Here is a 17,408-nt window from a genome sequence, read left to right as displayed (position 1 = left end):
GTTTTCCCCTCCTAAGACAGCACACATCCCTGATTACATCTTCCTGAGTGTGTGCTGGTAATATTAAGCAAATATTGCATGTCTGTGCCTAAGCCCACTGCTTTAGCTTTGGAGCCTGTGTCTTCCTTTGCCTTTTATCTGCTTTTTTAATGCCTGTTCTCTCCTGCTGCTCCCAGTGAGCCATGAGATAGCAATGCTGCCTGCACTGGTACATTCCTGCACCCACCTCCTCCCACAGCCAGGGCCTGGTGGGGAACTTTCCAGTTACTACTGTGGCATTTGGGTCTGGCTTCTGGTGGAAAAAACCACTCCATATTCAGAAGAACATTCTATTTTGAGGTGAATAGATAAGCATACTTTTTTTTTTTTCCTTTTATTTTTAAATGGCAAGTTAATCAGACACATATTTCAAACTCCAGTTTTTAACTCCTTTGCTTGTGTTTAAAAACTCCTCCATTGTGGTCCTGCCCTTGTATCGCTGTTTGGGTACCCAGGCTATGTGAAGGGCAAGCAGACCTTATGCTCCAGTGATCAGATGAAGGTCAATCCCCACGATGTTTTATCTTGTGTAATTGAGTAGATACACGGAGGAGGTGAAATATTGCACTCTTTTGAAGCCTGAGCAATCAGCTTGTGCCAAATTCAGGATTAATGGACCATGAAGTGCATTTTGCCCTGAAAAATCCCACCATCCTTTTGCAGATGGAACACTTCTCTGCCAGAGAAGTTCTTCTGCAGGAAAGTTTCCAGAGAAAAAATCAGCAAAGTGTCTGGGTTATCTCTGTCATTGCTAGAGGTGCATTCTCTGCACAGGAATTGAGTGGCTCCTGGGAAAATTGATCACATTCTTGCCTTTATCTTGCTGCAGAAGGATTTTAGGTTTCAGGGCTGTCACATCTGCAGTTTCCTGAGCAGGGTAACCCTGAGCCAGGGTTTGTTTGTTCAGGGAACTGGAGCTTCCCGAGGTTTGCCATGGGTGTGATTCTGACAGCATCTCTGTAGATGGTGCTGCAAGGCAGGGAGATGGGAACAAGAGCTGCCTGTGCTGCTTTTAAAATTCAGTCCCTTGGTTTCTCAACCAGCTCTTGGTATTCCAGCTTCCTTATAAGAAAATGAGACATAGTTGCCCATAATGTCTTCATTTTGATGAGCTATAATCTGAATGTACCCACTGGAAACATAAACAGAGGAGAAATGTTATTTTCTTTGGGTTCAAACAGCTGACATTCTGTAACTCTGCCTGGAAAACTACTGTTGAACAATCTGGCTTTTCATATTGATCTAACTGTACCAGCATTTTAACAGCAGATTGTGGAATCTAGCAAATTCCAGAAAAATATCTGAAAAAGAATAATACTTTGGTCATGCAGACACTAAATAATGAATGTTTAGATAATAAAGAGGAAGAAATGCACATTTCTAAAGGAGCTCTCTTCTTTTTTGCTCAATGTCAAGTGTTGCCTTGAGTTCAGCTGCTCTTTTGCACACTGAAAAATGGTAGAATGGATCCTGCAAATGTGTCTGCACTCCTCCCCTACCACTGAAATGCAATCAATCCAGGTGGAATCAGGTCTTACTTTAAGCTGGGTAGGCAGTGAAGACTGATGTGTCTGCTTGGAGGGCTGGGAGGAATTTTTTAATCAAAATTCAGCTGCATGGATTTGGTGTTTACAGGCAGACATACTTCACATACATAATTACACAGGCAACCTTGTTCAAAGGCAGATGTGAGGCACAGTCTGTGAGTTTGTACCCCAGTCTCGTGACAGACTAATAATGCCTGTGGTACTTAAACAATGGAACAACTCTGTCATCTAATATTGTGCAAAATTCCTCCCCTCAGCTGGACACTATATTAAATCTTCTGTGTCACCACAGTGTAGGTCACCTCTGCAGCAAAGATAAAAGGTTGCTCATTGTAGACATTTATATCTCTGCTTACCCTAATTCTCTCTCCAGTAGTCATGTGAGGATATTCTGGTTTTAAATTGAGCTATCAAATATAAAAATGTGTTAGTGGTCTCTTCCTTGTAAGGTGTGTATAATTTTAGGTCCAGATGGGACTCCTAGCATCATGGATGTGGTTCTTAGCTGAGCAGAAGTTGTGGGGCTGGAGGTATGGCAGTAATTGGATGCTGATGTGCAGAGATGGTGTGAATTCAAGATGTTCTGTCCTCTGAATGTTTGCTACTGGCCATAGTGATGATGTTACCCTGCAATTTATCTACCACAGCACACTGTGAGTGCTTCCCTTGTGCTTCAGTGCAAGTCAGTCAGTTCAGCCTCTGACACAGCAGCTTTCCCTGGGAGGTCAAACCACCACAGACAACACAGCAGACATTCAAGGGTCAAACAGAACTGTGCCTGCAGTAAGAGAGAAGAGAAATGTGTTGTTTGCATCCTGGGGCAAACTCCCGCAGTACTTCAAGTACATCCAAACATGAACAAAGTGTAGTCAAAATAAGTAGACAAGAGAAGTATTATTATTCCCTTTTCAGAGATGAGGTGCCAAGGCATGAGGAGATTCAGTGAGCAGCTCTCCTGCAGATATGTATAATGTAAGAGCTGGCAATAAAACACAGGATTCATCATTCCTGCCATTTTACAGATGGAAAAACTAAGTCACAAAACAACAGTGGCTTGCTCAAGGTCGTACAGGGTATTTATAGCAAACCCAGAACCTGAATCTGGAGCTGCTGAATCCTGGTCAGCATTTTTCCTAAGGGAATCATGGATAAAGAGATTAATGTCAATAATTTCTCTCAAAGCAGCAGAACTTCAGTAACAGAAGAAAGACTGTTCCAGAAAAATATGCCTCTTCTTGTGTTAGAAAAGAAGCTTAGACTCCTGTAACCCCAGCAACTCATACCTATGTTCTTGTTATCCTAATTAGTGGCAATGTTCCACTTCCAGAAGGTTTTATCTCTTTGAATTAGGTGATTTTTTTTTTAACTAACAAAATTAGAGAAGGCAATTCAGAAGGATATATTATAGTAGATCATGGTCTGACATTCATTCCAGCAATAACAACTGTTATCAAAGAAAGATCTTTTCCATAAACGTAGGAAACAAGTCAGGCTAATAAAGACATGAATAGGTTTTTGCACATTACAATGTAAAAATAATCAATGAAACAGCAAAAAAAATCTAGTCAGAAAGTCTGCCTAATGAGTGTTATCTTGCACAGAGGTAGTCTGGTTCTGCTTTATAATGATAGCATTTAGCCATAAATCATTCTGAAATGAGGGAATTTCAATGCCAGCTGGGAGCAGCAGAGGGCACGTAAGAGTGGGGTCCTACTTCACAAATCTTCACTTTTTTTTTTTGGCTTAGATCTTCCTGTAGGGTGAGGAACTGTAAATATTGATCTTCTTAATGAAGTGGTGCCCAGTTATTACCAAGTGGCTGTCCTGTGGTGAAGAAATCTTAGGTTTCCAGGCTGGTTTTCTGTCACTTAGAACTGCTGCCTGCAGCTGGTGTGTTATGCCAAGATAGTGCTGTACGTGGTGTTTATTGCTATTCTCAGGGGTGCTTGGGAATAGGAAATGATAGAACCTGAGATAAGTACAGAGATGATGTAAGAGATGATGTGCAAGGAAGGAAACTGGACCAAGCAAAGAAAGTTTATTAGACCAAGGGGAGCAAAGTAGGGAGGGGGGCAAGAGTGGCTGCTGAGAATGGCCATGGGGAGATGATGAAAACCCCTTTCTGCCATAAAAACATCACAGTGGGGAAAAAGACCAGAAAACCCAGAGCAGACCATACATCTGAAATGAAAACAGAGGGATTGCAAGGAACATCAGAACAGCAGCTCCAAGAAACGAACTGTTTTTATTTCTTCCTCTTCCTCTTGCCCAGATAAAAGAATTACAGTGTCTCCATCATCTGAGAACTTCCACTCCCCAGAGCCTTGTTGGAACATATCCTGTTGTCCCCAGTTTGAAGAAACTGAGGCAAGGGATTGTGATGCTGATTTGACATCCTGGTTTCAGCTGGAAAAAGGTTATTTTTTTTTCTGCCTAGTAGCTGGTACAGTGCTGTGTTTTGGATTTGGGATGAGAATAGTTGGTGTTTGATGTTTTAGTTATTGCTGAGCAGTGGCCAAGGACTTTTCCTCTCAGGCAGGGAGGCTGGAGGGGGGGCAAATAAGACTGAGAGGGGACACAGCCAGGACAGCTGATCCCATAGACCAAAGGGATATTCCAGACCATGTGGCAGCGTGCTGGACAAAAAAATGGGGAGAGTTGGCCAGGGGGTGGTGAGTGCTGCTTGGGAACTGACTGGACATCGCTCAGTGAGAGGTGAGCAATTGCTTTGTGCATCACTTGTTTTGTGTATTCTTCTATCATCATTATTATTTTTCCCTTCCTTTTTTGTCCTAGTAAACTGTCTTTGTCTCGACCCATGGGTTTTGCTTTTTTGCCAGTTATCTTCCCCATCCCACCATGGGGGATTGAGTGAGGGCTGGGTGGTGTTTTGCTGCCTGCTGGATTTAAACACAACAATTGTTTTTCTCCAAGCTACCCTCATTTCATCCCTCTGGAGTCATGGATGCCTGATCTTGGATGACTCACGCAGCCCAGACTCCTCTAGCTCACCTCCCACTGATGTCCCCACGCCTGGCTTTAGGCCAGGACCCCTCAGCTGTTGTTTGTGGGCTCCAGCTGCTCTGCAGTGACAGTGAATGCCTCCTTCAATGACCCTGAACTCCCCAGTCATCCCCATTGCTGGGAGAGGGTCAGGATGTGAATGATGTCAGGATGTGAGTGAGGCCAGCGGTGGGCAGAGTGGGCAGAGGGTTATTTTGACCTCACACCTCCTTGCCTTGTGTGTAGGCTGCTCTGGGAGGCTCTGTGCTCTCTGGGGTGTGTAGCCCCATCTCTGTGCTGTGCTGCCCTTGTTGTATCTCTGTTGGGAAAGGTAGTCCAGGGCCTGTTGGCTGAGCTTTTTGGGGGCGGCCACATCTTCCCGTGCTTGGAGCACATCCACCATTGACCACAGAGGGCTCAGGGTTCTTGAAACCCTGAGCTGAGTTGCAGGGAAAAACCAGAGACCCGTGGCTGAATTGTTGCACCCAAGGGAGGGCTGGATCCAGTCTGTGCCAGTTACTCTGACACAGCCACCTCATTTTCCTTGCATGGCAATTTTCACCCTGGCTTCTCTCCACTGTGTCCCTCTTAAAATCCATAGAAGAGGCTGTCAGAATCACTCAGCACAGGAAGCACTGGGCACAAGGATTGTGGAATCTGGGATCTGCCTGATTTGCTATTCTTGGTGCTTCAGTGTCCCAGCTCACAGCAGTGGCTTTCCCCACCATTGAGAAGGAGAATGTGTGAGAGCCCAGGAGCTGTTCCAGAGCAGGGGCCAAGGAAAAGGTCCCAGTGCTGCCCTGCCTTCCCTGCAGCAATGTGGAAGGTGTTGGGCTGGGAGAAGTCAGAGAGACATAATTTGGCTCTGCATGTTTTCTTGAGGTATTCTGTCTAAGTAGGCTCAGCAGCTTTGCCTATCCCCATCTCAGTTTCCTGACCAAAGATGAGGTGCGAGGAGCTGAACCACATTCCCTGGGAAGAGCTGATAGAGCCTCCCCCGCTTCTCCCCCTCCTCTGGTGCTTCAAACCAAAACAGCTGGAAACTTCTTGTGGCTGGAGATGTGCTGAGTGGCCTGGCTGGAGTTCAGGGAGAGGTAAAGCAATCCCACCCACCAGTAGCAAGGGCTCTGTGCCACCACCAGCCCTTGCGTGCCCTAAATCCCAGCTTCCTGGTAATTGCTATCTCCATAAATACCAGCCTGCGGGCAAGGGAAGGGACTCCCATCCTTGGGCTGTGATCTGTCGTGTGAAATATGAGGTGTGACACAACACACTGGCATGAGGCAAAGCAGTTGTGTGCTGATGTGGTGACACACTTGAGGCAAAACTGGAAAATTTGATCCCTTCCTGCCCGCGGTCTCCCAGGCGCTGTGGTGAGGCCTGATCCGCTTTTCTTGGGATGTGGAGGGAAAATGGGACCCGGGGCCAGCACCAGCTGCAGGTCACGAACTCAGACGTGTCAGGTTGGCAAGTGCCCACCAGGCTGAAGGGTTTTCTGGGCTTGGCCCTGCCACAGCTGGGTTATCCAGGCTGAGACAGCCCAGCCAGGTCTGTCCCTGCCGGAGCTCAGGGGAGGTGAAGAATGCTGAGCTGGTTTTGGCACTGTTCTATCAGAAATGGCTTTGGCCAGTTGTTAGTCTGGCTCCAGATCCAGCTCAAAAGGTCTCCCTGCTGCACCAGTTACCCCATTCTCCTCCCTGTGGGACCAGGATTCACTCCTATGGAATTGAAATCAACAGAGCTGCTGAAGACAACAGAGTTTTATTGTCAGGCACAACTGTTGAGTTGTGTTTGATTCTCCTGAACGTGCAGTCTGAGTGACAGGGACCCATGAACACATTTCTGTGCTCCCTACATTTTCTTCTTCACCTTTCTCTCCCTGATTTCTGTTTCTGGTTAACTTTTCTCCCATTTTAAGCATGATGGCAGCTGTGTTACAGAGATCAAACCACTGCACAAGGAGAATTTGCCCTGTCCTGCAGCACAGTTGTTAGTCTTTTCCTGTTTTCATGGCCCAGGGAGAGAATGATGCTGTCCATTAATGATCATGAAACCATTCACAGTGGTCAGTGCAGTTGTAGAGCCAGAACTCCATATTTAATCTTCATGTGGTCTGACAGCAGAGCAAACACAGGGGGTTGACAGCAGGCACGAAATGCTGGGGGGTGAGAGGAGGAATCTCCTCAGTGAAATGTACTCCAAGCAGTCCTGCAGATACCCACCCATCTCCCTCCAAGTGCCACTCCTGAGAGTGTTCCAGGCAATTACCTTGGGGTTCCCATGTGGATTTTGTAAAACTGATGTCAAAACCAGCCCAACAAAGCCACACAATGAGTCCTAATTTCTGTCAGTTCTAGCACAGCGCTGGCACAGGGAAATGAGGACCAGCAGTGCTCCCTTGGGTGAATGTGCACATACACACTCATCCTGAAGTGTTTCTGGATTTTTATGTAATACAAGTGTCTTGAAACAGATCTGTTTGCTCAGAAGAGCAAAGGATTAATGAATAATGTGCAATTAAAGCCTGTACAGAAGGTAGCAAGTAAGAACAGCTCCAGCTTTGCTCCCTTCCCAGGATTTGTTTCATGTGCACATTGAGGAGTGCTTGTTTAAACTAATACCTCTCTTTCTGTTCTTTGGGACAGATTTCTGGTGTTGACTGCAGAGAGGAGCAAACCCCAGGAAGTTTGGAGCCTGTTTTTCCAGGTCAGGTTATTGTTCAAATGGTGAGCACATGGATGTGAACTCTATTTTGCTGTTGGGAAAATCTGGGCACAGGGTTTGAGGAGGTAAGCCTTGGCTGAGAGTGACACAAATAATACTTGAGTCTGAGCCCTCACCAGCAGATCAAGACCTCCATATCACTAGAAAAATGTGCTGAAGTATTCACTGCACATACTGTTCTCCCTCAGAGGAACAGAAGTGTGCACATCATTAAAAGGAAATATTTTATGCTGATCATTCCCACATGCCTGCTCTGTATCTATCTGGGTTCTTAAGCAGCACCCATTCTGCACATAATGTCATGCATTTACATCTCACAAAGAAGATCAGACCTCCTCAGGCTAAGGAATTGTGTTCTGGGTCCTGATAAAACCATTTTATGGAGATGAATAACTTGTGTGGTTTCATGCTTCCTTTCCCTGAAATGCCATTAGATGAACATCAAGCGCTTTTGTATTTATTTGAGGGAATTTCCTTTTAGACTCTGCAGGCAGAGAAAAAATGGACATGGGAAGGGAGCTGGGACTGAATTATGCCTGTGACTGGCAGTGCCTGAGCAGAGCCCAGGAGCTCGGCTTGCTGCCTCATTTATATCCATCAGAGGTGCCATGAGCTGCAGACTGGGATAAGTTACCTCGTCTGAAGGGCTGAAATACCACATCAAAGCACCACGTGGATCAAAGGTGAAAGCAACAGGCATTCCCTTCTGGCTCATCTTTCAGGCCTTTCTCTCTCTTTAGTTTCCACTTTGAATCTGATAATGCTGCCTGAACGCAGCCTTTCATGTGCCTCCATTCCTCAGGGCACAGGTGGGATGGAGCGTGGATTTCCTTGTCAGCAGGCTCTGTGGGGCTTGGGATTTCCAGGGCTTAGCTCTCAGGCATCACTGATGGAAAAGATCTATCATTTTGAGCAAGGCAGAGCAAGACTGATGGAGTTGGAGCAGCGGAGCAGAGCTCTCCTGCCCCAGGTGCAGTGGGGTGTGGATCTACAGAGACACCTCAACAGTGAAGCACCAAAATTCATCTGCAGCACGTGGCCTCCCTGGGAATCAACCCCATCATTCAAGACTTTATATGAAGAGACACTGAAGCATCCTTGAGCCTTGGAGAGGACACACTCAAACACACAAGGTAAAACTGAGAAGGTTGCATCCACTGGCACGCAGGTCCCAGTGGCACTTGGGAGCACCATGAAAACTTTTATGCTAAATGAAGTGAATGTGGAAGTAAATGGCTTCAGAAACTCAGAAAGGAGCCTTTCAGCCCAATGCTGTGTGATTTCTGTCACAGGAGGCAGATGAAGCTGTGTTGCTCAGTCTCTATGAAAATCTGGATGCTAACTCTTCCATTCTGTGGGTTTATCCTGCAGTGTTTCTTGTCGGAGGGAATCAGAGTTATCACAGCATGAAGGAAAGGCCTCATGACCTGAAAAAAAATCTTGATTCTGACATTTTCCATCATTCAGACTCTTTCACTCATGTCACCTAACTTTTACTGAGTCCCTAGTGGCTGTCTCTGGGTGGAAGTCTCTCTTTGATGGATGTTCTCAGCTGTCTATTCCTGTTGCAGTTTGGTGTCAGAATCAATAGATATGCTTAAGTGGGATTTGTGGAGATGCCTCCTGGATTCAGTGCTCATTGCTACTATATGTAGGGCCTTAGCAAGTAGCTTTTGAATTCTAGACCCTCCTATATATATGGGTTCATGTAAAATGAAATATCTCATTATGTTAAAGCTGAGCTGGATTCCTACATGTCAGGGTTGATCCTCAAGGTTTATAAAGCTGTTCAGACTGGCAGCAAGATGAACAAGGCAATTGTATAGTTCTTTCCCTGCTCCAATCTGCAAAAGGAAAACATTGTGACTCACCAGCCAGAGAACTTGTACTTTCTTCAGCAGGAAGCTTTGCAGATTCTCTGCTCCCAGATCTCGTTACACTCTTCCATCCCACCACTCTGGAAAAACTCCCACGGAAAGACAGGCAGATATTTTAATCAAGAAATGGCCCTCATTTCCATTAGCAACAGCTGTTTTCCTTTTAATTCAATTCTCCATTCTGCAGTCTGTTTATGAAAGCTGCCATTAATTACGTTTTTCATAAGTCAATGTTCAGAGATGGCTAATGGCCCAGCACACCTAATTAGTCCTTCATGTATGATAATGTTTCAGCAGGTCTGTAGCTGTGTGCAGGGCAGATATCCGCTGTGCAGTGGAGCTGGGAGCGGGGCAGATCCAGTTACAGCCGCGTTGCTGCTGCCGGGTGGGGAGCGGGGCTGCGCTGACAGCGCCTGCCCGCGGTGGCTGCCAGTGTCACTGCGACGTGCCAGCGCCGGGTGGGAATTCAAACTGCCTTGGGAAGTGCTTTGAAGACCGGGAGTGCAGAGACTGCCATTACAGCCACCTTTGGGTTTTTTCCTAATGATGCACTCGGTAAGTGTTAGTGATGGCTAAATTCACTGTTAGAGTGCCTTCCTTCAGCTTCTTCCATGCAGAAGCCGTTCTGGTCATCCTTGCCCAGGTATTCCCAGCTGATCCTTCTGTCTCAAGTCACGAAGCTGGCTGCTTGTGAAGCAGAGTGTTGCCTTCTTTAATGTCACTGTGGAGACACTGGCACGACTTAAACTTACCCACCAGTGATGCATCTGGGTTTAGGCGGGTCTTTGGTTAGGTATAGCCAAAGATTTGACACAACTGTCCAGAAACTATGGGCATGAAAACAACTCATCTTTGTTCAACAAGTTGCAGGAGTAGGTTGAATGAATTCTTCACATACCTTAATGCTGGAGCTGGAGTCTGAACATCACACTGAGCTGGAACTTTGCCTTTATTTTGAAGGTGTTTGCAGCTGCAAAGAATAGCAGTAGTTATTGGCAGGTAGCCTCAGGTAAGAAACATTTCAAATCCTCTGGTACAGAGATAGTTTTGAAAAATATCCCCACCTGTCACATCGTGTATTGCAATCCCATCAGCGTGTGTGCAGAGCTGTCTCTGTTCCCTCGCCCAGGCTGTCACCTGCAGAGTTCAGGGCATTGTGGAAAATTGCACGGACTGAGTAGGGACATGTTTTGTTTATCTTGGTAGGAAAGTGGCAAACGACCAGAGCAGGATTTGCAGTCATGTATTGCACAAGGCAGTCACTCACCTTCAGCCCTTCCCGTGCCTGAGGCAGTCTGGACCCACCATCCCTCTCTGCTCTCTTCATTTGCCTTTGCTGTGAGCCCCATGGGAGGCTGCAGGAAAGTCAAACAGATGCAGCAGCATTTGCTGCATGTAATAATAACAATGTTCAGCAGTGAGACCACCTTGCTGTGTATGAGAAATGAGAGATGCTCTAATATTCGACCTGATGCTGCAGGTACTTCTCTGTCCTGTGAAATCACATCAGGCTTATGCAGAGGTTCTCTGGTGAGTATTCAATTGGCCGATTTCTGACTGTGTGACCTCACTAAATTAAAGCCTTTTGACTGTTGGAGGAATGAATCTGCCATGCTGCTGAATAGACAGAAGCTTTTTCACAAGACATCTGCTTCCAAAGCAAATGAAATCTGCTTTGATTTTCATGGCCTGTCAAGGGATGAGAGCAGCACTGCAAGGAATCATATAGGATTGGCTCAGAAACAGTTTAAAGGAGGATACAAGAGCAGCCAAGGTGCTGGCATTTGAGAGGAGAAAGAGAAAATGCAAGTGACCTGTTAAAGAATATGTCCTGCTCACAAAGCCTCATGCTGCAAAGGGGTATAATTGCAGAGAAAATAGGTTTAGACATAGAATAACTCTGCATTTAGTATTACTCTGACCTAACAGGATTTTTTGGCAGGGGAAGGAAGGCAAGTGTCCTACTGCTGTTCATTGTTTGGTCACCTCTTTGCTGGCTGTTTGATCACCTCAACTTTGAGCTCTCCTCTGAAATGTCTCAGCTGGAAAGTGCTGGATTTATGGAGCTCTTGCAATGGTGATATAAGAAATGTTCTAGCAGGGTGTTATGGTCCTGCTGTCAAGTCTTTCACTGGAATCCCAGAGTAATTCCAGTGCAGCTGATGGGTTACTGTCGTGTAAGTGAAGGCAGCATTCATCTCTTGGACATCACCTTTTGGCCTCTTCTGTTGGCAAATGAACCTGATGTAATATTGCAAAAACACATCCTTTGAGTGAAAGTGATAAGAAAGACAAATGTTTGACTTTAGCCAGGGAATTTAAAACTCAGAATCCTTTGAAGATTGCTGAGTTCTGCGCTGTGTTAGTCGTCCATATCTATCTAAGAAAACACTCATTTCATCACAACTGGTGACATAAATTCAGACTTGTGAGCAAATGGCTAGGTTGAGTTAAATCACCTCTCTATCTGCTAATGGCATTTTTGCTTTTGCTTCATGATGAAGGTTATCTCCCTGTTTGGAAATTATAACCTACAACTGTTAGACAGCATTATCTGCAGACTTGGGTGAGATAATTTGTATGAAAAATCCAGGGAATCTGGAGCTTACTGGCTTCCACTCACATGAAACTCTTCAGGTCTCCAACTGCCCTCACATATTCCTGCTATACAGTGGGGAAGGAATAGCAGCTGGCAGATGATGGATAGCAATGCTGCAGCCCAAACTAAGGTTAGCAGTGACATCACTGATAGAAAGGGAAGCAGCTTGAGCTGTTTATAAAACTCCAGTTGGGAAGTTTGCCCCAGACTGCATTAGCCTCTGTTCGCTGCCTACCCTGCTTTTCCCCACTCAAATTCCAAGCTCCTTCAAGGGAAACAAACATCTGCAGAGACACAATGTTAATTGTTCTACTTAGGGCTGCTGTTTACATTTTTGGTGCAAGCAAGTCAAAGCATGTCAAGGCTATCCTGATGGCTAAAACAAGCCAGAAATCTTATTCCGGCTGAAATAACACGGGGCTGGATTCTGATCTCGCCCACCAAACCTTTTGGGATTGGCCATGGAGGATGGAAATCAGAACCTGTGCAAATCAGAGGGTGCAAAAAAAAGTAGCACAGAGGCTGGTAAGAGGGGGGATATGCTGGAGCCACCAGGGAAACATCACAAGGTTAATGCAGTTTTCCATTATCTGAAAACAGGGGGATTACTCTGCATTTGTAAGCTTAAAATTGCCACTTCCCCGGGTTCTGCTCCCATCACAGTCCAGCCTAATGGCTCCTTATCAGGAATGATGAATCGCTCTTGAGCCTACACTTTGGTCCCTAATTTCCACTTTCCTTGCATCTGCTTAAAGTCCTTTTTAATTTTAACACATCCAGCAGCCTCTGAGCCAAGCGTGGCCCTGGTGCTCACACTCATCCTGGTAATTACCGTGCTCACCAGGTCCCTTTAGGATGCAATTTCAATGGGGTGTGACTTTCACAATATTTTTTTTCTTGTTGTTGCTCGAGCCACTCCAGGAAGGAACTGTTAAACACGAGTCTCAGCAGGATCCATCATGACTGAGGACAGAACAGAACGTAATGAAACAGGCTGAATATGTGTCTCACTGAGCAGGATATGTTCTCTTATTTATATGGTTGATAAAGCTTTGGCTGAGGTTCAAAAAGGTGTTCAGCTTTCATCTCTCTGTCTTCCTTCCTCCACTGCCCTAAATATTAATGCTGCACTCATACCTCCCATATTCATGGCAACTTTAATTGTTTACAGGTTTTTTTAATAAAAGCTTTGACCTTTTGCCTGTGCAGTTGCACAAGCCCTGCTCTGTCCTCACGCCCATGCTCTCTCCATCTCAGTTTGTCCTTGGCTTCCCTGCAGCTCAGTCCGAGGCAGTGCAAGGGAACAGACACTAAATCCTGCAGTTGGGAATTCTGGGGAGCGGCAGTGAGGGACTGCAGTGTCTCTGCTCAGGCTGTGACCCTGCTTGCACGGGGCTATGTGGTGTGTTGGTGTCCCCTGTGCCAGGGCATTTGGCACCCTGGGCTTGTTTGAAATCGTGCTTGTTGCTCTGATCCTCTCCTTTGGGCTTGGGGGAATGTGACAAGGCTGTGTGGGGAGCTGGGGTTGTGCAGGAGGTGTGTGGCAGCATTGGGAACTGAAGTCACATCTCCTGAGTCCCACCTGGCCCATTAACCATAAACCCACTTCCCTCAGTGACTGAGTACCAGATCAGTCTCTTTTACATTATTTACATGCTGGGAGAGCAGGGGCAGCTCTGTGAGAATCTAATGTGGCAAAGAAAGGGCAGCAGGACTGTGAAGTGCCAGGTGACAGTGGGAGGAAGGTTTGTGGGGTCAGGGTGTGCCTGTTGAACCCTGAGCTTCTCAGGAAGCACAGTTTAACAGCTGGGTTCCCAGGTCAGGAGGAGAGGACAGGGCATCCAGTGATTGTGTATCCACATGGATGTCTGTGCCAGGAGCAGTGGAAGGATGTGTAGCTCCTGCAATGTTGACTGTTTCTTCCTGGCACCAATTGCTCCCTTCATGGGATCCCATGTCTTGAGACACATTTCACAAAAATTGCAGCAGCTGGGAATAAATCAATCACACTGCTCTGCTTTGATCCTGTGCACTGCTGTTTCTGTGTCAGCCAACATACAGATCATGAAATTCTCCTTTATCACCTTTTTGGCTAGGTTTGCAGTGCAAAATTATGGTATTTGAATTAGGGCCTGTGTTTATGAAAAGAGACAGGAATGATGGATATTTATGTTAGTATGAATTAAACCAGTATTTTTAATTCTTTGGCAATTAATTAAATCAGGGCAGTGACAAATAAAAGCATAGACATCCAATTAGGTACACAGGCATATGAAGAAAATAAAGAATTTTTTCTGACATAATGTGATTTGGATCAGGCCCTTTAGAAGGAATAGACTTTCTGCTCCAAATAATTTTTCATTTGATTGCAATCAGAAGAGGAATTTACTACAGTGTCTCTGGCCAGCCTTTCCTCCCCATCTGAAGAGGCATGGGTTCCCATTCTCCCAGAAAAGACTCTGTGTATACAACACACTATCAAAAAGCTGTGAATGAAAAACTGTTACAACATCATTAATAGCTGGTAGCTGGGAAGGAGTTTGTAAGTGATGCAATATAATGTTTATTTTCCCTCAGAGTTAAGCACTTTTGGGGACATCCCCAGCTTGCAGGGAGATGAGCTGGCTGGTGATCTGACCCTTCTGCAGGGGACCAGGCAGCACAGAGAGTTTGTGAGCAGCCTCTGCTCCACAGCTCAGCTCAGAAGGGACTGGGATTGTTTTGGTTTCCCTTAACTCACCTCACAGCACTGGGGGATGATCAGTTCCAGAGGCAGCTGCAGAGGCAGGAGGGCAGGGATGGGGCTGGGACAGATGGGGTGATGGGGCCCGAGCTGGAGAGCAGGAACCAGGATGGGGATGGAGAGCAGGAACTGGGATGGGGCTGGAGAGCAGGAATTGGGATGGGGCTGGAGAGCAGGAATTGGGATGAGGCTGGAGAGCAGGAATTGGGATGGGGCTGGAGAGCAGGAACCAGGAATGGGGCTGGAGAGCAGGAACTGGGATAGGGCTGGAGAGCAGGAATTGGGATGGGGCTGGAGAGCAGGAACTGGGATGGGGCTGGAGAGCAGGAATTGGGATGAGGCTGGAGAGCAGGAATTGGGATGGGGCTGGAGAGCAGGAACCAGGAATGGGGCTGGAGAGCAGGAACTGGGATAGGGCTGGAGAGCAGGAATTGGGATGGGGCTGGAGAGCAGGAACCAGGATGGGGATGGAGAGCAGGAACTGGGATGGGGCTGGAGAGCAGGAATTGGGATGAGGCTGGAGAGCAGGAATTGGGATGGGGCTGGAGAGCAGGAACCAGGAATGGGGCTGGAGAGCAGGAACTGGGATAGGGCTGGAGAGCAGGAATTGGGATGGGGCTGGAGAGCAGGAACCAGCATGGGAATGGAGGGCAGGAACTGGGATGGGGCTGGAGAGCAGGAACCAGCATGGGGCTGGAGAGCAGGAACTGGGATAGGGCTGGAGAGCAGGAATTGGGATGGGGCTGGAGAGCAGGAACCAGCATGGGGATGGAGAGCAGGAACTGGGATAGGGCTGGAGAGCAGGAATTGGGATGGGGCTGGAGAGCTGGAACCAGCATGGGGATGGAGAGCAGGAACTGGGATGGGGCTGGAGAGCAGACACTGGAGTAGGACTGGAGCTCAGGCACAGGGATGGGGCTGGAGAGCAGGCTCTGGGATGGGGATGGAGCACAGGGATGGGGCTGGAGCTCACACACAGGGATGGGGCTGGAGCTCAGGCACAGGGATGGGGCTGGAGCTCACACACCGGGATGGGGCTGGAGCTCAGGCACAGGAAAAGGGATGGGGCTGGAGCTCACACACCGGGATGGGGCTGGAGCTGACTGGGAAGCAGCAGCACAGGGGCCCCGCGGGGGAAGCCCTGGCACAGCCCCGCAGCCGGGCAGAGCTCCGTGCGCCGCATCCCTGCCTGCCCCGAGCAGCCCACGAGCACTGACTGTACCCACAAAGTATTCAGGAAAATAAAAGGAAACCATGCTTACGTTTGGGTTTTCATGGCTGGCTTTTTATGGCTGGCTTTTTACATCTCTCTTTCTTTTTCTTGGTCATGAAAGCAGTCGGGCTGCCCAGCAAATCCAGATCTGAATTCCTTAACCTGGGAGGCATTTTGTGTAGTCTAACCAGCCTAAGACCAAGTCAAGCATCATGCACCAATGATCTTCATTTTCCAGGCTGGTAATTCTGGCTTTCCTGGAATGAAGGACAAAGGCACTGAATAAGTAAAAGAAATAGGGGGGAAAAAATCCATATGGAATGGACACATTGGTTGAAACATCCCATTTCCTGAAAAATTGATTTTGAGGTATCTGTCAAAGCAATCCCTGTATTTCTTATGATTATTATATCACATGGCCTTGGCGTGAGTTTTGGGTATTTTGGGAGGACCACCCAGAAGTGGGCCAGGTTTGGTTATTGGATTTACTAAACAGAACAAGAAGCACAGAGCTCCTGCCTGCTGTTCAAAAATAATATCACTAGGGAAGCAAACCACAGGGAGACCACAGGGAGGTGAAGCCCATTTTCCACTTGCTGAGGGAACTGCCCTTGCTTGCTGCAGAATGCAGTCTCCATATGCTGGGAATGATTCCCAAAAGTACTCCATCCCTGCCGACTCTGCTTCCTTTCAGAAGCTGCATCCACTGGGATGTAGGGCAAGGAAGTGGCTCTGAACAGGATACTCTGGGGTGTTTTCTCTGTGCAGTGAGGTGGAGAGAACAGCCTGTAAGAGAAAACACCAAATGGTGTTGGAGTGGAACAGAGGAAGCCTGTTTCTCCCTGTCAGTGTTTCTCAGGTTATGGATCCTGGACCACCTGATGGATGGAGAGAGCTTTGTGGGCACAGCACACAGCAGAAAGTGCTGCTCCTGTGCCAGACGTGCCTCAGGGCTCACTTTGCTCTTGGTGCCCCTTTCTGCCACAGCCAGAGGGATGGGGAAAAGGAAAATGATGTGCTGATGGACAGAAGAGAATTTGCCCCTCTCTAAGAAACCATTGAAATGGAACACAGAAAATAGGGGAGGGAAAGGATAGGTGGCCTGCAGGGCCTGGGAATGTAGGATAGCTGTGGAAGCTTGTGGTCTGCAGGAACACTATCAGAAGGATAAGCAGTGTTGAGGTAACTATGGCAGATTGTTTCAGAAAGAGATAATTCACCATTCTGAGGCATTTGAATCTGAAAAGAGAAGCATTGGCTGTACATGGAGCTGTGCCTTGTAACCCAAGCAAAAAGCACACCAGGATTTCCAAGCAGTGGTGGCTAAGCTGTGGCACACAGGTGGGTGAGTGTGTTGGTGGAACAAACCCCAAGGGATCTGGAGGATCTGCTGACTGTGTTATGGATGGGCAAGGTTTCACCACCTGCTCATCTGTGTGGGTCACTACTTAAGGCATCAGCTGAATTAAATCATGCATGGTCTGATAGAGGTGCAATGCTGCACAGGATGGCTCAGGGGCAGGAGCCAAAACTGTGACCAACAGGCCAGAAAGTGCCAGAACCTGTGGGCACTGACCACAGTGATTCTTGCCTACATGAAGTCACAACACATTTTGCAATCTCAGCACTGTTAGGTGCTGGTATGGAAGGGAAGGAAAGAGGC

The 17,408-nt window shown here is 47.2% G+C and overlaps 1 long non-coding RNA gene across 2 annotated transcripts; it reads right to left on the bottom strand.

The window, feature by feature from the left end:
- Positions 1-6,432: 6,432 nt before the first annotated feature.
- LOC130261281 (uncharacterized) lies at positions 6,433-10,333 on the bottom strand. 2 transcript variants are annotated; one of them, XR_008841963.1, is made up of 4 exons: positions 10,255-10,333; positions 10,089-10,160; positions 9,185-9,279; positions 6,433-6,747 (listed from the first exon to the last, which is right to left on the bottom strand). It is a non-coding gene; the product is annotated as an uncharacterized LOC130261281 (long non-coding RNA). The 2 variants fall into 2 exon arrangements; XR_008841964.1 differs by having other exon boundaries at positions 9,185-9,270.
- Positions 10,334-17,408: the final 7,075 nt, after the last annotated feature.

The sequence above is a fragment of the Oenanthe melanoleuca genome, chromosome 20 (assembly GCF_029582105.1).
Source record: "Oenanthe melanoleuca isolate GR-GAL-2019-014 chromosome 20, OMel1.0, whole genome shotgun sequence".
NCBI lineage: Eukaryota > Metazoa > Chordata > Aves > Passeriformes > Muscicapidae > Oenanthe > Oenanthe melanoleuca.
The sequence above is the reverse complement of the archived record's forward strand: the minus strand, read 5'-3'. Positions and strand labels throughout refer to the sequence as shown.